Here is a 14,823-nt window from a genome sequence, read left to right as displayed (position 1 = left end):
AGTCCCAGTGGACAGTGACTTCTCTGTCTAACTACAGAGAAGTCAGAACAAAGCCTGGGACATGCAAGGACTTAAAAGATAATGAAAACTGTTCATAGCCCACAGCTTCTCCATGACTTTCAACAGCTGAATATCCCCCATCTGTTGCTGTAAGTCACCACAGTGTGCTGGTTAGGTGCCAGGTGTGAAATATCTCCCCCAGAGGTACCTATTGTAAACATGGTGGCCCACTTGCCCAACTCCTACAGGAAAATGCAGTACAACAAACTACAAGCACTTTTCTCAAGCACTGTGCTTAAGGGAAATTTGACGGTACTTGTACTTTACTCAAGTGTTTTCATCTCATGCTATACTGATACTTATGCTCCACTGCATTTCAGAAATACTGTATTGTACTTTTTATTCCATTACATTTATTTGACATAAGTAGTTATTAATGACTTTGCAGATTCAGATTTTACTAATACAATGACTCACTGTGTGTGTGTGTGTACATATATATGGTGCCAGTTAAAAGTTTGGACACACCTTCCCATTCACTTGAATGAGAAAGTGTGTCCAAGCCTTTGACTGGAACTATATATATGTATATATATAATTAGCCCTCCTGCATAATTACCTTGACTCGTTGACACTTGATTATGTCTTATTTATTTAAGAAAAGGAAAACAGCACTTGTAATGTAGCTCTTTGAAGACAGTTGTTTATTTGGGAGGGTTGCATTTCTATTTTTGATTGGACATTTTGACACTTAAACTCTCTGTTGAGTTTGAATGCACTTATTGTTTGTTACTTTGTACAAAACTGTCTGTGTAATTTAATGTAATAATAAGTACCTCAGCATTTAATACTTTAAGTAAATTTTGCTTATAATATTTATGTACTTTAAATTAAGTAAGATTTTGAATGCAGGACTTGTAACAGAGTGTTTTTACATTAAGGTAATTAAGGTAATGCTGCTTTGACTTGACCATCTCAGTGTGTCAGAGCAGTGTGGGAATCTCTTTCTGCTTAAGCTCTCCAATGTAATAAGCTGGCACGATTCCTGTTCCCTGACCAACTAGCAGAAACAGGGACAATGTTTTTGACAAGCCTTCCTTCCTCTACACAAAGCTTAATACAGGGGACTTCATCCAGTCACCCTGAACAACTCATGACTCACCATGGCAGAAATAAGACCTCTCCTTTTACACACCACAGAAATACCTGCTTATCACTAAAGGTCTCCAAGATTAACAGTTTCAGATGAAACTTTCTGAGAATTCTGGATGGTGCAATGACTCACTCACACACTCACACACACACACACACACACTGAGCTGCTGCTGCTATTTATGGACTATAATCACTTCCTTCCCCCTAACCACAAACACCCCAGTGCTTCCAACAACAACAACAACAACAAGAAATACCCCACCCCTTTTACTTAACACTTTGTCTTCACCTCTTACAGGCCCACATGGCAGGCTGCCTAAAACTGTGCTGACGTTTATCTGCACATCAGCTTCAGCCACTTACATTCCCCATAGTGCCATGTAATTTAAGTGTCATGTACCGAGCACATGATGGCCACACGTGTGAAGTGTCCCCTCATACATGTTACTGAAGGGCTTTCCGCATGATGTGCAGGACAGAAATAGTCCCTCTTTAAATGAACCATGAACAGTGCCTGGCGTACTGGAGGTCTGAAGATAGAAAGGGCTCCTAATGATGCAGTGCACATATGCATGTCTGCATGGGTCGTATAAAGCTCACATAACAGTCATTATCTTTCTTAGTTAATTGTCTGTTGGAATTGAAGAGGGACTATGAGCTTATGTCAAAGACCATAACAGTAATGGATCAGTACTGAAAGGGTAAGATGTCAAATAAATCACCCAGAACTGTTGTCATCACACACCTACACAGTGCATACTCTCCTCAAGCTGGGACCTGAGTAAGGATCATCCTGTGTGTATTTGTGTGCGTCTGTGTGTGTGTGTGTGTGTTGCAAAGGCTGATAAGAGTTGCTTGGACATGTCCTCTGGATGTCACAATACCCTGAGGGAGAAGGTGTCACAGAGGCGGATATCAGGCAGAACAAGGACTGCTCTGCTCTGTGATTTCTCTCTCCTCTGTGTGGCTTCACCTCCCCACCCCTCTGTTTTATTACTGTGCCCCAGTACTGGCATTACACATTTCTTCCATTGACTTACATTATTTTTCATCCCATATATATTCAGGGCTTGGTCTTGTTTGAAATTCTTACCTCAAGTCCTGGGAACCAATACCAATTATTATATATTTTTAGCCATGCATGTGGCATTGCTCTATGGATGTTAGTGTCGGTCAGTCAGTCCACCACTTTCTTCCCGACTGAAATATCTCAACAACTATTGGATGGATTGTCATAAAATTTTGTATTTTTTTTATGTTTATGGTTACCAGAGGATGAGGCTTTGGAGGTTCCCTGATTTTTCCTCTGGAGTCGCAATGAGGTTGAAATTTGTGGTTTTAAGTGAAATATCTCAACAGCTATTAGATGGATTACCATAAACTTTGGTACAAAACATTCATATTCCCCTGAAGATTAATTGTATCCCTTCACTTTTCATCAATGCCATCATCAGGTCAGAAATGTAATTTGGCCAATATTCTGGTTTGACTACCTACTTGCAAAACTAATGATGTTCCCATAAGCCTGTGCTTTGTGTTTTGTGTTAAATAGAAAATGAGAAAACTAAGATAAACTAAGATGGTGATCATTGGAAACATTACACCTGCTTACCACCATGTTAGTATTGTCATTGTGACCATGTTAGCATGCTGATTTTAGCATTTAGCTCAAAGCACCGCTCTGCCCAAGTACAGCCTCACAGAACTGTTAGCGTGACTCTTAGCTTATTTAAAGTCCTTTGTTATTCAATAAAACATCGAATCTTAAAGGAATGGTTAACATTTTGGAAAATACGTTTGGTTTTTGACAGTTCATGATACTCTGTGCTACAGATTGATCAAAATATCAGGATTTGATACCTAGCTCTAATCACCTTCATAATTTCACACACACACTGTAAACACACACAGTTATACAACCTGGCATCTTGCCTAGAACTAATCTGAATGTCCCACATCAGATTACTGATTTCTCTGTCTCTCTCTCTTAAGCTCGATCCACTGTGTGATGTTGTTGACTGTCTAATGTGAATAACAACACATGGGGCTATTTTAAGTAACTCATAGCCTTGTCAGGGGTCTGAGCCAGGAGGAGAATGAGCCTTATCTCATAATGACTTCTGTAATGTTTTTCCCTTCTTTTTTATCCCTCTGCTGGGGTTTTGATTATATAACTCTGTTCACAAGAACATAGAGATGTGACTTATAGTGACATCAACATACACAAATATGCAACAAGCGCACGCACAGACACACACACACACACGCATACTATGTGTGTGTGTGTGTGTGAGTCAAGGCATACTGACACATATGTACACACTGTATACACACATGAACACATACATCAGAATGCAAATCAACACAAATAAATTCTTACACAAGAATTGTTGTTGTTGTTGTTGTTGTTGTTGTTGTCTTGTTTATTGTGGTAAGATGCAGATTTCTTTTGAGTTATTTTCTCAGATTTGCCACATGAAAACAAATGCTATCATTAATTTGTCCATGTTACTATTAATCACATGTATTTATATATCAATACTTTACTTATGCCATGAATAACAAAATGACAGTAAAATGTTGAAAGTATTAAATTATAAATTTTAATTGTGAGGTCAGTGATAAACCAGATTACAATCTTATCTAATGTGGTAAATTGATCAGATTGATCTCTGACAGTTCATTAGAGTCAAATTATTAAAGAAGAAATGGATTTTAAAACAAAGACACGAATAAGGGGTAAAAATAGAATAGTTGGCTTTGAGAGGTGGGGGAACAGAGGCAAAAATAGAGAGAGAATAAGGAAAAATTGAAGGAGTGCATGCTCTGATAAGCAGGCCTTAGATGCAAACCTACATCTAGTCATGGGTTATCTTCCAAGGAGGTCACCTCCCAAAGCAGGCTGCACTCCTTCTCGCTTGACCAAACTAACAAGAATTTTAACAACTCTGAAGTTCTTCCTCAAAATTACAACAGTCGAATTGAAACTTTGCACCTAATATTTCACTGCCCACAGGCTTGTTAAAGTATTTTATAATCTGGCAGGTGAAGACACTCAGCTTCTTGACAGGACCACAGTAAAACAAACATTATCATGCTGTAACTTATATCAAGATTTCATACAGTATCCTGTGTAAAATCTTCAGCAAGCAAAAGCCAGTTATAAAAAAACACTTTGAACATAAATTAAGGATTAAGTTACCAAACATTTCAGTTGACCTCAAAAATATGTAAACTAAAATATGCCTTTACAGCTCTATTCATACAATCCAGTAGTTATTGTAAAAGTGCAAAGCATAATATTTTTTCAGCAACAAGGCAAAAGCAGAATACAAAGATAATACAATAGGCAGTAAATTAATATAATAAATATTTTGACCTTTTGTCCAAACAGCTACATTTAGCTGTTTACATATACCAGCTGACCAAGGTACATTACAGAAAGACAAAGACAGAAATAAACTGTTTGTTTCCAATACAGCTACTTTTTCTCATATAAAATCTTCATATTTGAGAAGCTACAACAAAAATATTTTTGGCATTTTTCCTTAAAAAAATATTATTTGTTTATCAAAATAGTTGTCAACTAATAGCTTAATCATTACAGCTCTATTTTTTTATCCTACTGTTTTCAGCAGAAATAAGTAGTGAACAAACAATGTCAGAAAATAGTTATAATAGTTGATTATATTTGCTGTGTCATCAGTATTCATATCTATACATGATGCATGTGTTCATGATTAAATTGTTTACTAGAGCACAAAGTTCTTCATAGATCTCTGGCCTCATAATTTTGCTCTTAACGTGCACCAGATTGATGTATTTAACTTTAAAATGTTTTTAAAGTTTTCTTCCAGGGGATGACACACCTGGATCCCCCTAGAGGGTCGTATGTCCACCCACCACAGTCTCACAAAGTCCTGTGGGAATCACGGCATTTGGACATTAAAAATGTACCGTTTTTAGTCAGAGTAAGCTTGTGAATCCTCTTCTTCTTAGTTCTGAACTGATCTCCTCCATCTTTATACTCCTATCCCTTCCTGCCTACTTTCGTCTTCTCCTCCCTTCTCCATCCCTTGATCCAACAGAGGAGGAGTGATTTTCAGAAGACCTTGATGCTCTTTTCCTCCTCATCTCTCCTCACACATGGTGCACTAATAGGAGCCCCTAGAGGCTACGTTCAAAGAGTTCACAGAGGGAGAAATATATATATATATATATATATATATATATATATATATATATATATATACATATTATAAAATGAAAAATCTGGCAAGGGCTGCATGACAACATACATATATTGAATTAAAAATATTTGAAGAGATCAATCTTTCTGCATCTTTCTTTCTGTCTTTAGTTAGTGTGTTTGTTTGTTATCACATGTGAGTCTCTCTCTAATTCCAGGAACAAGATTCTTCAGTGATGGTGCTGCGGTCATCAAAGGAAAAATAATGAGTCAAAATGTTGGTTTTATATCTGCCTGGCGTCACAAAGAGTGCTTTCATGTCACATCTTGTTCAAAAGGAAATCATACCTCTTATTCTCTCACGATTTGCTGTAAGGCTTTCAGTAAATCATAAATGGTTGGTATTGACGATACTGATCAGAGGAGCACCAAACTATTTATGAAGTCTTTGTTGGAATCTTTTTCATCTCTTCAGGCTGAAAGAGTCATAATGGCTCCTCTTGTTTTACATTAATAACAGTCCAAGTTTGATCCCCCTGCAAGGCTTGTGCTGATTTCCTGCTGAGGACATGGACATTACCACAGAAACACACACGCCAGGACGCATTTACAATAAGCCTATACACCCACACACACACACAAAGGTTGTCAGTGGTGGAAGGAATACTGAGATCTTATACTTAAGTAAAAGTAACAATACTACAATATAAAAATACTCCACTAGTCCCACATTCAAAATTTTACCAGTAAAAGTAAGATAAGCATTATCAGCAGATACATAAAGTATCAAGAATAAAAATATGCATTGGCAAAAAATAGCAAAGCAAATAGCAGAGCTAACTTAAACTAGTTTATATAGTGTAGCAGTGTTTCCTGCAGAATTTTTTTTAGCAGCAGTGCTGTTGTGTACACACTGAGCCCACAATGCCAGTACCTATATTTGTAGAATATATTTCTGAATCTATATTTTTGAATCTATTTCCAGATAGATTTATTCATGTTCATGTTCATTCGTCACGCGTAAACAGAGAGGATGAACGAGGGAGATTATATTGTAATGTAAATGTTGCGTGATTGAAGTTACGAGGGAATGAGATAATTGTTTTATACCTGAAATGATAAGAATTGTAAATAATTGTAGATAATAGACTAATATAGCATTTTAATAGCCTATTTTATGTGTGTATATATAAATATATATATATATATATATATATATAGTGATTCTGTTAGCCAATTGATTTTAAATGGAAATAGCTAGTTTATACATGATTACTGTATTTTGAAATATTGAATTTTTATATTATATTGTTTGTTTGTATATTGTTTTGCATTGTTGTTATATTGTTCACACTAATTTAAGTTGGCAGTTAACGTTTGCCAGGAGCTTTTGACCCCCCAGAAGGGCTCTGGGGGCCTAGATAGCTGTGTTGTAATAAATGTCAAAGAGTGAAATGCGCCAACACAGAAAATGTACACTATTTGAAATAGTTAATATAAACAAATAAAATCATTTTTATAAGCACCACCGCACCGCTGTTGAAAGAATATGCGGGAAATACTATGTAGATTAATTTGATCTATGTTAATGACTCATGATTTTCAAGATTATCATTTTTTATGTAAAATCTGCAAAGTTACCACAAGTGTCAAATTAGTCTAGAGGAGAAGAATGTACAATATTACCCCTGAAATGTAGAGGGGTAAAACTATAAAGCATAAAATGGAGATAATAAGTGAATGTACTTCACCACTGGTGGTTACAGCAGATCAAATGTCTCCATCTTGGCAGTGTTAGCAGTCACTGAATTCTTGAAACCTCAAGTGTGTTGGTGCCCAAATGGTCTGTTTGTGATGTGTGGACTGTGTACATGTGTTGATGTTGTCATATTTCTGTGTTGTTCACCAGGCTATTGCTGTAAAAACATCCTAAACCCCGCTGAGTAGTAGTGACCATGTCCATCACAATTCCCCAGATCCTGATTTCACACTCAACTAAACCAACAGTTCAAAGCCCAAAGATGTTCATTTTACTATCATCGAAGTCTAATGAAATCAGAAAATAATCACGTTTTAATACACATTGAACACACATCAGTGTTTCCTATGGGTTGACTGCTTTGGAGCGGCTGGGGGGGAGGGGGTAGGGGGGTAACACTGGTTACATATTCATTTTCTGTTGGACTAATTGATCAATTAACCATAATCATTTAAGCTATGCGCACCATTTTTCTCACTGTCTTTCCACTGTAGCAGTGTGCCTCTCTCCTCGGAATAGACATATAAAAGCCATTGTGTATCATGATCTTCGAAGCAGTGAAAGGACATAATTAAGCCCAAAGGTCAACTTGTTGATTTTTGTGTTGATCGGACAGCTTATTCAGTTGCCATTTGTTTGCTTTTTCCTCCACGTTCTTTAGTTCATTGCATGGTAATTCGCCTGCTTGGTTTGAAAACCTGGAGAAGTGACTACGCTTGTCAGATATTTTGATTGTGGGGGACTATGGATGCAATTAGCTCGGAGCTAACTCTGGTGCAGTGCATCTTTACTGTTGAAAACTGCACACTGTCCCAATCAATAAATCAAATTAAAAAAAAAAAAAAAATAGAACTGTATGTTTAATCTCACTAAGTGCCGGCTTAATTTAATGTGCGTTGTTTTGAATATGTATTGAACAAAATACAGACTGAAGCAAAATGGATCTGATATTTAGCTGCAAGGGAATCATCATGTCCATGCATTTTACAGTCTATTATACTGATATATTAAATGCATGCTCCTATAAATTATATGCTAAACGTCATCACAAATCACTAAACTGTAAGAAATTGTGTTTTGGACAGCATTTTTTTGGACAGAAAATGTGTTTGAGTGTGGAATAGCCATGAAAGACCCCCTGTGACTGTCCTGCTTTGGTACAAATGTTGTTTGGACAAATTAGGCCCCCCTGCTTTGGCACACAATAGCTTGGACAGACAGACGGGTCAGCATGTATTTCAGAGGTGAGAGTTTGTCAATAGGGATTTTGCCATGTTGGTTTATTGATTTGAGTTATCAGTCAGGGGCTGAGTCACGTACACTGCCTCCAGGATAGATATTTAGCAACTTGGGGAGATGTCAGGATAACCAAATATTTCTCCACCTAATCTGTTTCCCACCCAGAAAGTGGGAAATGTTAGTATAGTTACAAAACTTTGCAGAATGAAGAAAGTTCAGCTCACTCATTTCACACACACACACACACACACACCCACCCAGCATAATCCAGTCATAATTAAGTTGTGATGGGCAGAGAGTATATGCCACCAGCAAGACCAAACAGAAGATTTAATGAATGACTCAAAGTCTTCACTCATAATTCACACACCAAAGTCATTAAACCAAATGCGCATCATTTCCATTCATAAGCAGAGCAGTCATCATTTGTTTCCTCTGCTTGAGAAATGAGACCATTTGCTGCCTAATTTGCCATCTGGCATGTTTTTTGTGCTTTAATTCTTACATATAGTATATCATGTTATTAGCCAAATGCTGTAATTGTATTTATAGTTTGTTAGACATTAGGAATTAACTAAAAATATATACTGTATATGTATTCAGTCCCAGGAATATGAATTCTGGGAAGATACACACACATATATACCCATACAATACAGTTTTCACAGAAAAATACCCAGATTTTTCAGAGAGAGCTGATATAAGCAGGTTTGAACAGATTTTTATCTGCATTTTATGTCCCTAAAGGACAAAGACAGGTTGTGTTTCCTGCTGCACGGAGATGCTGACCACCATAGTTTACAGCAACAATGCACTGTTGTGATGAGCACAACTCAGAAAATCTTCAAGTATAGGGGAGAGCCGCTGATTACAAAATGTCTACAGTCCCTCTAATTAAGTAAAACAAATGGAAAAACTACAGAATAGTTACACTGCAAATAGAATAAAATAAATACTGAAAATAACAAACCCTGGAGACTTTTGAATATATGGGCACGCTCATTACCTTTCAAAACACACCAAAGCTCAAATTCCAGGGCCAGATTTTCTCCTATCTTACATGAATACAAATGAAAATAAACCAAAAGCTACATAAAACCACATTTTAATCACACATTAAAGCAATTGAACTTTATGGCATCAGTTCATGTAATGCTTGTAAGTCAATCATGCCTGCATGTGCTTGTGCATACATCTGCATTTGTATTGGCCAGAATGAGTTTTGAGAGGAATAGATTTCAATCTCCGGTGTAATAGGATTCAATTCACATTCTGTGTGCATGTGTGATTGTTGACCTGCCAGCATGAATTTGATACCCCCTTACCTCCTGACGGGTGCAGACTCTGTATTAACTGCTAAACAAAATGCCTCTTTTTATGGTTGCAACCATAGCATCTCTCTATCTCACACACTCTCACTCTCCCGCACACATATCTATGCACAATATGAAGGGGATTGCAGGACTCTTTTAGCAATAGCAAAACCAATTTACAAGCTGACAAAGGTTGTTTGAATGCATCACTCATCCATTCCTGCCATCAAGCTTATTTATATCATATTCATCCCAGTAACACAAACAAAACCTGACCCTATGAACACACTGCACTGTATTAGGCTATTGAAATCCATCCCCACAAGTATACACTCGTGCACACACACAGGCTGACGTACTTGACCTGTATCCCTTAAGCTATTTGACTAGTTGGCAGTGCAGAGCTTGGTGTAGCAGTAGGTAAGTGATTGAGGCAGTTGAGAAGGCTTATGGCACCTTATTCTCCAGAGCATTTTAAACCTCTTACATGTTGATTAAAGTCCCACAATCCATCTGTGGGTTATAGCTTGGTTGCTGTATTAGCATTAAAGGTCATCACATCCTCAGAGTGTCCTGGTTTCTAAATTCTCACTGTGTCTGTCACTTCAATCAGCCATAATCATATTGAAGGCCCAAATATAATAGTATACAGGAGTGCATATGTACTCACATTTTCACATATTCTCTGCACGTATATACAGTGCCAGCATGGTGGTATAGGTGCCATTCCTATAATGTAGCTGGTTGGATTGTAATAGAAAATGTGCTGTAATTAAATCGAGTCCTCTGTGAAAAGGTTCTGTGAGCTGCAAGAGGGTTGTGGCGCAATTCAAGCATGCTTTTTATATATTTCGCTCTCAGCAGCTGGTGCCTTACAGCGATTAGCCGCCGAGCAGCGTCTGCCTGACAGAATTCATCTAGAGATGCATGTGATAAACATGCATACTGTATTTGTATGCATGTTTCGAGTGTGAAGGAATTATGGGGATGGAGAAAGAAAAAAGCCTGTGAAATATCACTGTGTCACACACGCATTACACTGCCGACACGTATATGGTTGCAGGATTGATTCAATTTCAACTCTCAGTCAAGACCTTTTAAATACTGCTAAAAATGCATCATGCCTTTTGGTCAAACACCAGCACAATGACTACAGATGTTGCTGTACCTTCACTTCTGAAATTAAATCTGCAGCCCATTAATATACACAGGAACACAGGGTGGATGTGAATAACCTCGGGTCTGGAGTTAAGGTTAAAAGTAATACTGTTGTGTTTTCTTTAATGAAATTACCATATTTCATTAAATTGGCCAGAGCAGGAACCTTAGGCTGAATAATAGGCATACTTTTATTAACACCTTACTCTCTTTTGCGCTCAAAAGCTAACTCAACTGACATTCAGTTTGTACTAAATCCTTCCTCCATTTACTTCATCTATTCCTCTACTTCACTTTGCTTTTCTGCTGAACTACGTAAATGTGTTCTCATCACAGCGTGTGAAATCATTTTTCTCTTTGATAGAACTGTATTAATTCAAGTCACATCATGATGGTCCACTCCGAAGTCAAGGTAGAAGGTATTAGATTGTGATGTTTGTAATGCAAAACTCTTTTTTTAATGCACAAATGTTGTGAATTTTCCATGAGACATATTACATAACAGCATTAACAAAAACCGAGAATGCATACTTAGATACAGTTTTTAAGTTTATAATGCTTACATTTGTGAATACAGAATATAAAATATATCAATATCTCTTAAGTGGAGGGAATTACATTATTATTATTGTTAATTTGCAGTGTTGGAAAAGTGTGTATTTACTATACAGTATATATAACTATATATATGCAATAAAATTGTATTTAAACATTCAAAAATCAAAATAATTACAGTATTTTTTTTTTTTTTGCAAAATAATGGGCTCAATATTATGGTATGGTAAATTCCACTTATCAACATGGCTGTTGTATAGAATATTTCCCATATAGTTGTGAGCATTGATGAATACTAGAAGAATCTGAGATTAATGTACTTGTCACCTAAGTCATGCCACAAGCCTCTCTCTTGCCAGTCCATGAGGCTTAATAATGAAAGTTACATCAGCAAAGTTATTAATATCCAACAGTTAAAGCACAAGAGGATGGATCACTGCATCTATCACATTGTGCGATAATGATGCCTTCAATCTCGGCACTGCACATTGCTTTTAATGTAACTGACTGTATTAATATTATATGTTATTGTATATTAACAGTATTGACAATGAATACTGAAACCTGTTGGTTCAGATCACAATTTCAATCGACATCTGTCATTGCCACATGGATTACCCTAACTAATGATGGCAATAATACAAGATGAGAAACAGCATGAGGCAGGACTCCGTGGTATTGCATAGTCTTTTCCAGTGTCTGCGTGACTGACAAATAACATAATCAAAGTGACGGAAAATAATTAGGAGTTAATAACGTCTTTGATTCTTCTTCACATTGACAGCTGTTTGAATGGTGCCTAGTCATGCACAGATGAGCAGAGATACTGCACAGTCCCTGAGTTACAGGCATGGCATTGCATAAAAGGTGGGGGTTTATATGGAGCAAATCAATTAAAAGTTAGCTAATTTTAGAAAGGTATTGTTAAGGTATTTTAATAAGGAGAGATCAGTAGGAAGTGTATAACAATGTTTATTGAGGTTAGCGCTAGATAATAAATTTTGGCGATTAGACTCTGTTGATGTGAAGCATCTTCGTTAAGATTTGTTAATGGATAGGACAGTGGAGATAGGACAGGATCCCCCACAGAGTCTAGACGCTGGTGGTGGTGGAGTAAAGCCAGCAGATGTTTGATGGAAACTGTCAGTCGTGTCTCCCTGGACATCCTGGAGGTTAAGGTGTTGATGGGAAGGAGGTGGGTTGTGCAATAGTAGGTCTGAAAGACAGCATTGCGAGGATATTTAAAGAACAGCATACAGGGACTGATTGGCTTGAAGAATTTAGGCAGAAAGATAATTTGTCAAGTATGGTGACATCGTAATTTATATTATTTTATAATGAGAAAAATCCCTAAAACACAGAATCAAGTGTCAGAGTTGTTAGACTAGATGTTTTAGTGTCTTTTTTGTAATCTCATGGATGTGAATATCACACCAATAGTCACACAGTTGAATAGTGTGCTTTGTTAATACTCAGGGATAAAAGCTTGATGTATTGTGGAGCACCATTCTTGGCTTCAGTTGCTCCTGATAGCATTGTCGGCCAAGGTAGCCATCACACTGGCAAGCAGTAGCAGAGTAATTTCCATTATCAGGAACAGTATGGATGACCTTGTAAGCATTACGTACTAGAACTTTGAGCAGCGTGTGGTGCTTCATGTTCTTCATTCAGAGCCCCCTGAAGCAAATTTGTGAATTGTGATATTGACTTGACTGTATTGTGCTGAAAATGCATTAAGTGCTGTCAGTTATTGCATGGAAAGAAGGAAATTCTTTTTTCCACAAAGACTGCACACTGTTAATTCTCTTATGTTGTTTACAGATGAATCTTTAGAGCTTTATTTTAAAGTTGTTTACTGTTAAATGTCTTAAGCCTGGTGCTTACAAATGAATCTAAACTGCCAAATGTCAATTATCCTTGAGCTATTTCTAATTTTAATGAACAAACCGCACACAGAACAAAATGTTCTGGTGATACAAAGGAATTCTAAACAATAATAAATGATTCTTGCAGCTAGTGTGAGTGGGAAGCATAGTATACAGTCCAAGGCTCACTAGTGGAGGTCAAGCTGGTCCTCTTACCTTTCCATTGACGGAGGAAGCCAGAAAGTTTGAGGAACACATTCATCAAACTTCACACCATGACCTGTTGTCAGCTGGCTCACCACTTCCTTGCTCAGTACTTCTCATTTATACTTTTCTCTCACACACACATACTTGCACTCCCAAGTGTGAACCTATTTAATGGTATGGCACAGCCAGCCAAGCACATCTTGAATAGTGCCCAAGTAACAATCCATCAGTAAGCCCAGGGCTAACAAGAGTGAAGAGGGAGAGATGCTGAAAATACAATGTATCAATGATCATATACTTTATATTTTTGCTGTCCTAATAAAGGTGTAAATTACTATGCTTTGATATTATTATAATCTCTACTGAAGGGGCCTGAAATTTCAGCTTGACTCAAAGGAAAATGCCAATGTTTTAACATTAAAAAACCCTCTCACTGTCTCTCTCTCTCTCTGGCTGTGTTCAGACAGACAACAGTACTGCATTCAAAATCACACCCTCATTAATCTCAGTGACATCACTGAGTTTGCACAGCAGGGGTGTCGGTCCGGAGGCAAAAAACTCTGGGTCGACCGGCAGAAAAGTTGAACTTGGACTAACTTTTACTGCATCACCAACATACTTTATTGGCCAGTCAAATATGAGATGTTTGGTCTTAACATCAGGCTCCCAGAACAATATGCATGCAATATGCTAACAAAGGCTAGATTATAGTTTGAAAATGTACTCAGTGCAACAGTGTGCCCTATTTTCCTGAAATAGGGCACAGGTGCAGATCCAAGTCTTAATTCCTGGCGCATGGCACATGTGTGTGTGATCAACATATTTTTGCGATTTTCCTGACCATCAGCACTGGCACACTCTGGGTTCATCCAGGCGCAATCAGGTGCAACATGGAGGCGAGACTGAATACATTATTAGCGGGAGGAATGCCTTATGCGCTGGTGGAGTTGGGTCAGGCTTCAATAATGACCAATCACCTGAGCTCCTCTCATTCCCTTTAAATGCAGCAACAGGTGAAAAAGGGGAAAGAGGCTGAGTGAGAGAGAGAAATGAGTTCACCTCTGTGAGGCACCAGAAGTTCCAAAATATACATTCAGGACACCACAAATATTAATATACATCAATCCAATATGCTGACAATGGTAGAATGAAAATAAAACTGATGTGTTCTCATGTGCTGCAGTTACTGGCATACTGGTGCTCCAACTTTTATAGGATAATTAATACATTTAACCTCTGCAGTTCTGCTCCTCCTCTGCATATTTGAAAGTCCTCATTTATGCTTTTAAGTATATACAATATCCTTAAATAAATAGATACAAAATCAGGTTTGGAAATTAGCTGGTTATTGTTTGAAAAGCAGACAATTTCTATCACTGTTTG

Source organism: Thunnus thynnus, chromosome 6, assembly GCF_963924715.1.
Source record: "Thunnus thynnus chromosome 6, fThuThy2.1, whole genome shotgun sequence".
In the NCBI taxonomy this organism is placed as follows: Eukaryota; Metazoa; Chordata; class Actinopteri; order Scombriformes; family Scombridae; genus Thunnus; species Thunnus thynnus.
Note: the sequence above shows the minus strand (reverse complement) of the source record.